A 10,760-nucleotide genomic window follows, 5' to 3' on the forward strand; every position below is an offset into this window, starting at 1 on the left:
CTGTGCGTGCTGGTATACCTATAGCTATCCGGACGACGTCGTCTTAGCGATGGATGACGACCGTTATCACCTAGATCGGACGGTCGAGACTTTGAGGGAGCAGCTGGAGGAGGCTAGAGAGTTTAGCCGCTGGCAGGCATTACGCGATAGGGACTTGGAGCGGGATCTCCGAGACACCCACCAGTACCTCTTCGCTATGAAGAGGCAGCTCAGGGAGAGGGCCCGGAGTATTATGTTTGATTGTGGGGTCTTACTAGGCATGGCCGCGGAGGCACCACCGCGAGCTACCGGGCCAGAACAGATAGGCGAGATAGGTACTTTCGGTTCCGTTGGGAACCGGGGCCCTAGGGGAGGCGTTTAGGGTCGCTTTTGTATTTCGATTAGCTGGCAGATTCCTTTTGTTAGAACTGGCATGGCTACTTTCTTTTGTTATCTAGTTGACTGACTAGATTTTTGGAGCCAGAGTGCTCGTGTGTATACTGGGTTTTGTACCGACTGGAGGTCGGTAATCTGTAAAATTTTGATGTGACTTTGTACATATATGTATATATATGTGAATAGCATTTTGAACTTATCTTTTGTGTGTCTTCTGTGCATACGCTTTACGTCCGTACTTTTGCTTATAGTCTGGATAATAAGTATATGTCATGTTCCGATCTATAGACTTTTGCACTTAAATGGCCTCCGGTACTCGAGGTGGAGGTAGAGGGCGAGCACGAAGCCCTGAAAGGGAACAAGGACAAGAACCAGATCAAGTAGCTACAGCCATTCAGCGGATGGCTGACTTGCTAGAACGTATGGTCGACCATCAGGGTCAGGGCCATGGGAATGCTGCTGGAAACCCTGGAAATAATCCGGGTAATCACGAAGGAGAGGACCGTGCTTTAGAACGGCTCCAAAAATTTGCGCCCCCTAAGTTTGTAGGTGGACCCGACCCTGACCTAGCGGAGGGTTGGATGGACCGTATGCTAGATATTTTTGCCGCACTTAGGTATTCGGAGGAGCGGCAGATATCTTTTGCTGTTTTCCAGTTTGAGAGGGCCGCCCGAGCCTGGTGGAATGTGATCAGAACCAAGTGGGAGCGGGAACAGACCCCCTGGACCTGGATCAACTTTACACGAGAATTTAACGAAAAATATTTACCTCCCATCGTACAAGAGAAACGGGAAGATGATTTTATCCGCCTGCGTCAAGGGACATTGAGTGTAGCGGAGTACGAGACCCAGTTTACAAAGCTCTCCCGTTTTGCTCCGGAGTTGGTACTAACGGAGCGAAAACGAATCCGCCGCTTCGTTCAAGGTTTAAATGTGGAGATCCAGGAGGCACTTGCAGCTGCTCAGTTGGACACTTTTAGCCAAGCACTAGAAAAGGCACAGAGAATTGAAACAGCTAGGGGACAGGTAAAAGCTTTTCATGACCAAAAAAGAAAGCAACCCAGCTCCGACGTTGCCACTGGACAAAGTTCGGGAAGTGAGCCACCTTTTAAGAGAGGTCGCGGAATAGATGGCTCCCGACCCGTAGGAACCCTAAACCAGGGTAATTTTGGAAGAGGTCGAGTAGGGCAGGAGCCCCAGAGGAGTGCCCATCGTGGAGGGCCAAGTGTGAGCAGGAAGGCAACCTATGGTTTCTGTGGGGGCAACCACACCGATGAAAATTGTTGGAAAAATAGTTCGGTACGGAAATGCTTCAAATGTGGTAGCACCGAACATCTGATTGCCCGGTGCCCTAAGATGCAGAAGGAAGGACTCAAGCCACCGACTGAAGGGACCACAACTAAGCCGTCAAATGTAGGGGAAAATCGACCCAAAGGGCCAGCAAGAGTCTATGCGATAGGTCAACCTGAGATGACTAATCCTTCGGTGGACCTTGAAGGTACGCTTTGAACAAACGAATCAATTTCGAGGACGAAATTGTCCTAAGTGGGGAAGATTGTGAGGCCCCAGTCCGACGAAATTGTTATATTCATTAGTTGGGCGGTAACGTTTGGTTTTGGGAGTATTTCGAAAACCCTAAGTAGGGAGTAAGATTTAAACCCTAGTTTTGTATTCATACAAGTTTGAGTGGTGATTAAAGTTAGTTATGTTAATGTGTGTTTTCGTGTGGGTAAGTATAGGATTTAATCCATTTTGTATAGGTTAATTAAGTTCAAGAAGGTTAGAAACCCTAAGTGAGCAAAATCTCCAATGTTAGGATTTATTAGAAGTTTTAAGTTGGGTTTAAACCCTAATTTTGCCCTTGACAAAAAGGTTATTGTTTAATTACTTTTATGTGGGATAAAGTATGCTTAAGTGTAAGTGATTAAGATGAGAAAGTGATTAGTGAAGTAATTAAGTGTGATTATGTGTTTTAAACTAGATTAAGCTAGAACCTATGGAGTAAATTAAAAGATTATCAAATGTTTGAGGGAACATGTATAAGAAAGAGAAAGTTGAAGTGCAAGGGTTAAAACAACAAATAAAGCATTTTATGTGATTGGTTAACCTTAAAAATATCTCCCAAAGTCTTGCCTAACTTTGACTAACATGTTGTCTTATGAGTTATAAGAGAAACAAGAGAAAACAAAACAAAACAAAATTGAGAGAAAAGAGAGAGGTAGAGCCGAGAGAGAGAGAAAGAGAAGGTGGGAAATTTTCTTCAAAAATCTTCAAGTTTTAGCTTCCATCTTGAGTTTGGATCTTGGAGTAAGAACTTGGGTGCTTGATTAGTGAAGGTTAATCATCTACAAAGCTTATTTGAAGGTATGCCTCTTACTTGAAAGTTAAACTTTTGGGGGTTTTAATCTCTAAGCTATGGAAATGATGTATTATGTTATGATGATGGATTTGTATGGTGGATTTGATGTTTATATTGAAGTTTCATGGTTTAATTATGATGATGATGTTGCTGAAATTTTTTGATTAAGCTTATGAAAGAATGAGGGTTTCATGCTAAACAAGTTAACTAGCTTTAATTTTGTGCTATGGAGATTGTAGTGGTTGTGTTTGATAATTTGTCTCAATTGATTGGTTGGTTTCTAGCAAAAATCTGATTTGGGTTAAGAAACCCTAGACTCCATTAGGTTAGTTTAGTTGAGCTTATGGCTTTTGAGTTAGGGTTTGTGTAGTTGGATGATAAAACAAGTTCTATGGTGCAAATAAAATTTAGATTAAGGATTATGGTTAGTATTTGGTGATGTTGGGTTAACTTGTGAAGGAATTTTGGATCACTCTTAGACTGATATAGGTATGGTTGTTGGGTATCAAATTGGATAGAAAAACTTGCATAGGAATCATAAGAACGGACCGTACGGTTGTGACGCGTAAAACCGGCAAATCTGGGAAATTAGGGCAGTTCAGGATCCGAACTTCGGCTTTGTTTTTCTCGATGTTACGTACAGATTCAGAAGTTCCTCAAAACATGAAAGTTGTAACCTTGTGGGTCCTAAATATGTCTGTAAAATTTCAGGTCAATCGGATTAGCGTACCCTGAGTTATAGATGAAATGCTCAAGCCTGTTTTGCACACCAGATTCTGTGCGTTTTTTTAGTTTAGCCTCTGACCGTGCATTTTCTGTTTTGATCCCATACGAACTGGGTGTCGACTCTTTCATACGAAATGTAGATCTTGATTTTAGCTTCGAAACGGTATAAAGTGCGTCGAAATACGAGTTTCGTAGCTCCGGTTATGACCAAAACAATATCGATCGTCAGAACTGCCTTGAATCCGGACAGTTCTGAAGGGTACTTTGACACTCAACTTTCGTTCTGTTCTGAGTGGATTCAGGTCTTGCCCAAAACATCAAAGTTTTAGCCTTATGTCTCAGCTTTCTAATGCCCTTGGAATTTCCTGATTTGAATTTGTGAGCTGCGAGTTATGGTCCAGCAAACATACCCTGTTCGTTACTCTAGAGTGCGAATTCCTGGAACGGTTTTCGGTACTTTCGACCGATTTCCGTTTAGATCCGGATTGAGGTGTCTTCATGAAACTTGTAACCCTTCCTCTTAGCTTCGTAACTGTACCTCATGTACCTTGATCCGACATTCCTAGCCTAATCTTTGGTCAAAACGGTTGGAGATGGCAGACTTGGCCGTTTCCGTTTGCCGTTCCGCGCGCACGCATGTGCCCATGTTGCCGTTTCCGCACTCGCATGTGCCAATTTTGCCGTATTGCTTGTTTTAAGTACGTTAGTAGCCGTTTGTGAGATATTGTGACACAATCTTCTATTTCAGACGTCGGTGAGCTAGGTGGAGCCGGTGGGGCCTACTAGCTGCGACACGAATTTCGAACTTTTGCCCTTTTGTTCATTGAGTAAGTATTCAGGCCGCTTTTACGTGTTAGTTGCTTATGTGTTTCGATATGTATGAAAGGGGTACCTAGGCGAGGGTGTACTTTATCGCACTCGACCTAAACCCTAATTTGCGCACATATTTGTACATGACATATGTATATGAATCATTTTGGAACTAAACCCCTTGAGCTTGTGGCTCGGGGTGACTTTTGAATAAATTTTGTGAAGTTTGTGAATTTGGGGCCCGATCTCATGACCTAGATGGACTATTCGAGCCGGTTAGGGCTTGGTCGAAGTCAGTCCAACCTGGTTGAGGTCACCAAGTTGTGAATCCGGTTCACCGATTATGTGGACCAAGTTTGTGACCCGAGCTTGTGAACCAAGCTCAATTTCGTTCGCTCGAGCAAGTTTGTGAGGTGTCTGGCCAGAGAGGGTGATAAGGTGTACGGTGGGAGTACAAGTGAAGTTCTACGGACCATTAATTGTGGTCGACGGAGTGTCGGCAGGAGATCATACATGGCACATGAATTGGCTTTGGAGCCACCTGTATCCTTATTATGTGATATCATTTTTCTGCTTTTGTTTTACTCTTACTGTGTAACTGTTGTTACGTGAAATTTACGCTTTTGCCCCTGTTTACTTGCTAAGCATATAGCTTACCCCTTTCCTTAGCAGGGACCGACGCGGGGATTTTTGGCACGTACACTGATATAGATAGGTTGGTTGTAATAGTTGGACAGTTAGGATGTTTATTTGTGTTTTAGTAGTTTGTATAAGAACCCTCTTTAGGGTCTATCTTTTGCTGGTTGTTATTACGGTGTATTGGCATGGTTTGACTCCGTACTTTTGAAGATGTAAATAGAACTTTTGGGGATTGTATATAATATGTAAAGTACTCTTTTGGATTTTTTCTAGCTTTTGTTGTTTTAAGTTTTGAGTCCTGGCGCGAGCTAGGCAGGCGGCCCGCCGATACCCTTGGGTTCGCCCTTGGGAGAAGTGGGGTCGTCACAGTTGGTATCAGAGCGCCTAGGTTAGAGGACTTGGGCAATTGTGGGACATACGTGATAGGTTCCTTAGGGCTACGTGATTTTCTTTAAGTTGAATGATATATTTTAAGCTGAAATGTCGGTTAATTAACGACTTAATGTTTGTAGGTATGGATCCGGGCAGCTCTAGCGGCGTAGGACCGGGATCGAGATCTCCGAGTGGGAGGGGCCCGGATGATCGGGTGCTGCGTAAACGGGCGATCCGCTATCGGAGGAGGCTTGGGGAGCCCTACATTTTGTATTCCCCCTTCGGCCAGGTGTCGCGCCGACCCTGTGCGTGCTGGTATACCTATAGCTATCCGGACGACGTCGTCTTAGCGATGGATGACGACCGTTATCACCTAGATCGGACGGTCGAGACTTTGAGGGAGCAGCTGGAGGAGGCTAGAGAGTTTAGCCGCTGGCAGGCATTACGCGTTAGGGACTTGGAGCGGGATCTCCGAGACACCCACCAGTACCTCTTCGCTATGAAGAGGCAGCTCAGGGAGAGGGCCCGGAGTATCATGTTTGATTGTGGGGTCTTACTAGGCATGGCCGCGGAGGCACCACCGCGAGCTACCGGGCCAGAACAGATAGGCGAGATAGGTACTTTAGGTTCCGTTGGGAACCGGGGCCCTAGGGGAGGCGTTTAGGGTCGCTTTTGTATTTCGATTAGCTGGCAGATTCCTTTTGTTAGAACTGGCATGGCTACTTTCTTTTGTTATCTAGTTGACTGACTAGATTTTTGGAGCCAGAGTGCTCGTGTGTATACTGGGTTTTGTACCGACTGGAGGTCGGTAATCTGTAAAATTTTGATGTGACTTTGTACATATATGTATATATATGTGAATAGCATTTTGAACTTATCTTTTGTGTGTCTTCTGTGCATACGCTTTACGTCCGTACTTTTGCTTATAGTCTGGATAATAAGTATATGTCATGTTCCGATCTATAGACTTTTGCACTTAAATGGCCTCCGGTACTCGAGGTGGAGGTAGAGGGCGAGCACGAAGCCCTGAAAGGGAACAAGGACAAGAACCAGATCAAGTAGCTACAGCCATTCAGCGGATGGCTGACTTGCTAGAACGTATGGTCGACCATCAGGGTCAGGGCCATGGGAATGCTGCTGGAAACCCTGGAAATAATCCGGGTAATCACGAAGGAGAGGACCGTGCTTTAGAACGGCTCCAAAAATTTGCGCCCCCTAAGTTTGTAGGTGGACCCGACCCTGACCTAGCGGAGGGTTGGATGGACCGTATGCTAGATATTTTTGCCGCACTTAGGTATTCGGAGGAGCGGCAGATATCTTTTGCTGTTTTCCAGTTTGAGAGGGCCGCCCGAGCCTGGTGGAATGTGATCAGAACCAAGTGGGAGCGGGAACAGACCCCCTGGACCTGGATCAACTTTACACGAGAATTTAACGAAAAATATTTACCTCCCATCGTACAAGAGAAACGGGAAGATGATTTTATCCGCCTGCGTCAAGGGACATTGAGTGTAGCGGAGTACGAGACCCAGTTTACAAAGCTCTCCCGTTTTGCTCCGGAGTTGGTACTAACGGAGCGAAAACGAATCCGCCGCTTCGTTCAAGGTTTAAATGTGGAGATCCAGGAGGCACTTGCAGCTGCTCAGTTGGACACTTTTAGCCAAGCACTAGAAAAGGCACAGAGAATTGAAACAGCTAGGGGACAGGTAAAAGCTTTTCATGACCAAAAAAGAAAGCAACCCAGCTCCGACGTTGCCACTGGACAAAGTTCGGGAAGTGAGCCACCTTTTAAGAGAGGTCGCGGAATAGATGGCTCCCGACCCGTAGGAACCCTAAACCAGGGTAATTTTGGAAGAGGTCGAGTAGGGCAGGAGCCCCAGAGGAGTGCCCATCGTGGAGGGCCAAGTGTGAGCAGGAAGGCAACCTATGGTTTCTGTGGGGGCAACCACACCGATGAAAATTGTTGGAAAAATAGTTCGGTACGGAAATGCTTCAAATGTGGTAGCACCGAACATCTGATTGCCCGGTGCCCTAAGATGCAGAAGGAAGGACTCAAGCCACCGACTGAAGGGACCACAACTAAGCCGTCAAATGTAGGGGAAAATCGACCCAAAGGGCCAGCAAGAGTCTATGCGATAGGTCAACCTGAGATGACTAATCCTTCGGTGGACCTTGAAGGTACGCTTTGAACAAACGAATCAATTTCGAGGACGAAATTGTCCTAAGTGGGGAAGATTGTGAGGCCCCAGTCCGTTCTACGTTGATATATTCATTAGTTGGGCGGTAACGTTTGGTTTTGGGAGTATTTCGAAAACCCTAAGTAGGGAGTAAGATTTAAACCCTAGTTTTGTATTCATACAAGTTTGAGTGGTGATTAAAGTTAGTTATGTTAATGTGTGTTTTCGTGTGGGTAAGTATAGGATTTAATCCATTTTGTATAGGTTAATTAAGTTCAAGAAGGTTAGAAACCCTAAGTGAGCAAAATCTCCAATGTTAGGATTTATTAGAAGTTTTAAGTTGGGTTTAAACCCTAATTTTGCCCTTGACAAAAAGGTTATTGTTTAATTACTTTTATGTGGGATAAAGTATGCTTAAGTGTAAGTGATTAAGATGAGAAAGTGATTAGTGAAGTAATTAAGTGTGATTATGTGTTTTAAACTAGATTAAGCTAGAACCTATGGAGTAAATTAAAAGATTATCAAATGTTTGAGGGAACATGTATAAGAAAGAGAAAGTTGAAGTGCAAGGGTTAAAACAACAAATAAAGCATTTTATGTGATTGGTTAACCTTAAAAATATCTCCCAAAGTCTTGCCTAACTTTGACTAACATGTTGTCTTATGAGTTATAAGAGAAACAAGAGAAAACAAAACAAAACAAAATTGAGAGAAAAGAGAGAGGTAGAGCCGAGAGAGAGAGAAAGAGAAGGTGGGAAATTTTCTTCAAAAATCTTCAAGTTTTAGCTTCCATCTTGAGTTTGGATCTTGGAGTAAGAACTTGGGTGCTTGATTAGTGAAGGTTAATCATCTACAAAGCTTATTTGAAGGTATGCCTCTTACTTGAAAGTTAAACTTTTGGGGGTTTTAATCTCTAAGCTATGGAAATGATGTATTATGTTATGATGATGGATTTGTATGGTGGATTTGATGTTTATATTGAAGTTTCATGGTTTAATTATGATGATGATGTTGCTGAAATTTTTTGATTAAGCTTATGAAAGAATGAGGGTTTCATGCTAAACAAGTTAACTAGCTTTAATTTTGTGCTATGGAGATTGTAGTGGTTGTGTTTGATAATTTGTCTCAATTGATTGGTTGGTTTCTAGCAAAAATCTGATTTGGGTTAAGAAACCCTAGACTCCATTAGGTTAGTTTAGTTGAGCTTATGGCTTTTGAGTTAGGGTTTGTGTAGTTGGATGATAAAACAAGTTCTATGGTGCAAATAAAATTTAGATTAAGGATTATGGTTAGTATTTGGTGATGTTGGGTTAACTTGTGAAGGAATTTTGGATCACTCTTAGACTGATATAGGTATGGTTGTTGGGTATCAAATTGGATAGAAAAACTTGCATAGGAATCATAAGAACGGACCGTACGGTTGTGACGCGTAAAACCGGCAAATCTGGGAAATTAGGGCAGTTCAGGATCCGAACTTCGGCTTTGTTTTTCTCGATGTTACGTACAGATTCAGAAGTTCCTCAAAACATGAAAGTTGTAACCTTGTGGGTCCTAAATATGTCTGTAAAATTTCAGGTCAATCGGATTAGCGTACCCTGAGTTATAGATGAAATGCTCAAGCCTGTTTTGCACACCAGATTCTGTGCGTTTTTTTAGTTTAGCCTCTGACCGTGCATTTTCTGTTTTGATCCCATACGAACTGGGTGTCGACTCTTTCATACGAAATGTAGATCTTGATTTTAGCTTCGAAACGGTATAAAGTGCGTCGAAATACGAGTTTCGTAGCTCCGGTTATGACCAAAACAATATCGATCGTCAGAACTGCCTTGAATCCGGACAGTTCTGAAGGGTACTTTGACACTCAACTTTCGTTCTGTTCTGAGTGGATTCAGGTCTTGCCCAAAACATCAAAGTTTTAGCCTTATGTCTCAGCTTTCTAATGCCCTTGGAATTTCCTGATTTGAATTTGTGAGCTGCGAGTTATGGTCCAGCAAACATACCCTGTTCGTTACTCTAGAGTGCGAATTCCTGGAACGGTTTTCGGTACTTTCGACCGATTTCCGTTTAGATCCGGATTGAGGTGTCTTCATGAAACTTGTAACCCTTCCTCTTAGCTTCGTAACTGTACCTCATGTACCTTGATCCGACATTCCTAGCCTAATCTTTGGTCAAAACGGTTGGAGATGGCAGACTTGGCCGTTTCCGTTTGCCGTTCCGCGCGCACGCATGTGCCCATGTTGCCGTTTCCGCACTCGCATGTGCCAATTTTGCCGTATTGCTTGTTTTAAGTACGTTAGTAGCCGTTTGTGAGATATTGTGACACAATCTTCTATTTCAGACGTCGGTGAGCTAGGTGGAGCCGGTGGGGCCTACTAGCTGCGACACGAATTTCGAACTTTTGCCCTTTTGTTCATTGAGTAAGTATTCAGGCCGCTTTTACGTGTTAGTTGCTTATGTGTTTCGATATGTATGAAAGGGGTACCTAGGCGAGGGTGTACTTTATCGCACTCGACCTAAACCCTAATTTGCGCACATATTTGTACATGACATATGTATATGAATCATTTTGGAACTAAACCCCTTGAGCTTGTGGCTCGGGGTGACTTTTGAATAAATTTTGTGAAGTTTGTGAATTTGGGGCCCGATCTCATGACCTAGATGGACTATTCGAGCCGGTTAGGGCTTGGTCGAAGTCAGTCCAACCTGGTTGAGGTCACCAAGTTGTGAATCCGGTTCACCGATTATGTGGACCAAGTTTGTGACCCGAGCTTGTGAACCAAGCTCAATTTCGTTCGCTCGAGCAAGTTTGTGAGGTGTCTGGCCAGAGAGGGTGATAAGGTGTACGGTGGGAGTACAAGTGAAGTTCTACGGACCATTAATTGTGGTCGACGGAGTGTCGGCAGGAGATCATACATGGCACATGAATTGGCTTTGGAGCCACCTGTATCCTTATTATGTGATATCATTTTTCTGCTTTTGTTTTACTCTTACTGTGTAACTGTTGTTACGTGAAATTTACGCTTTTGCCCCTGTTTACTTGCTAAGCATATAGCTTACCCCTTTCCTTAGCAGGGACCGACGCGGGGATTTTTGGCACGTACACTGATATAGATAGGTTGGTTGTAATAGTTGGACAGTTAGGATGTTTATTTGTGTTTTAGTAGTTTGTATAAGAACCCTCTTTAGGGTCTATCTTTTGCTGGTTGTTATTACGGTGTATTGGCATGGTTTGACTCCGTACTTTTGAAGATGTAAATAGAACTTTTGGGGATTGTATATAATATGTAAAGTACTCTTTTGGATTTTT

This window comes from Coffea arabica, chromosome 1c (assembly GCF_036785885.1).
Source record: "Coffea arabica cultivar ET-39 chromosome 1c, Coffea Arabica ET-39 HiFi, whole genome shotgun sequence".
In the NCBI taxonomy this organism is placed as follows: domain Eukaryota; kingdom Viridiplantae; phylum Streptophyta; class Magnoliopsida; order Gentianales; family Rubiaceae; genus Coffea; species Coffea arabica.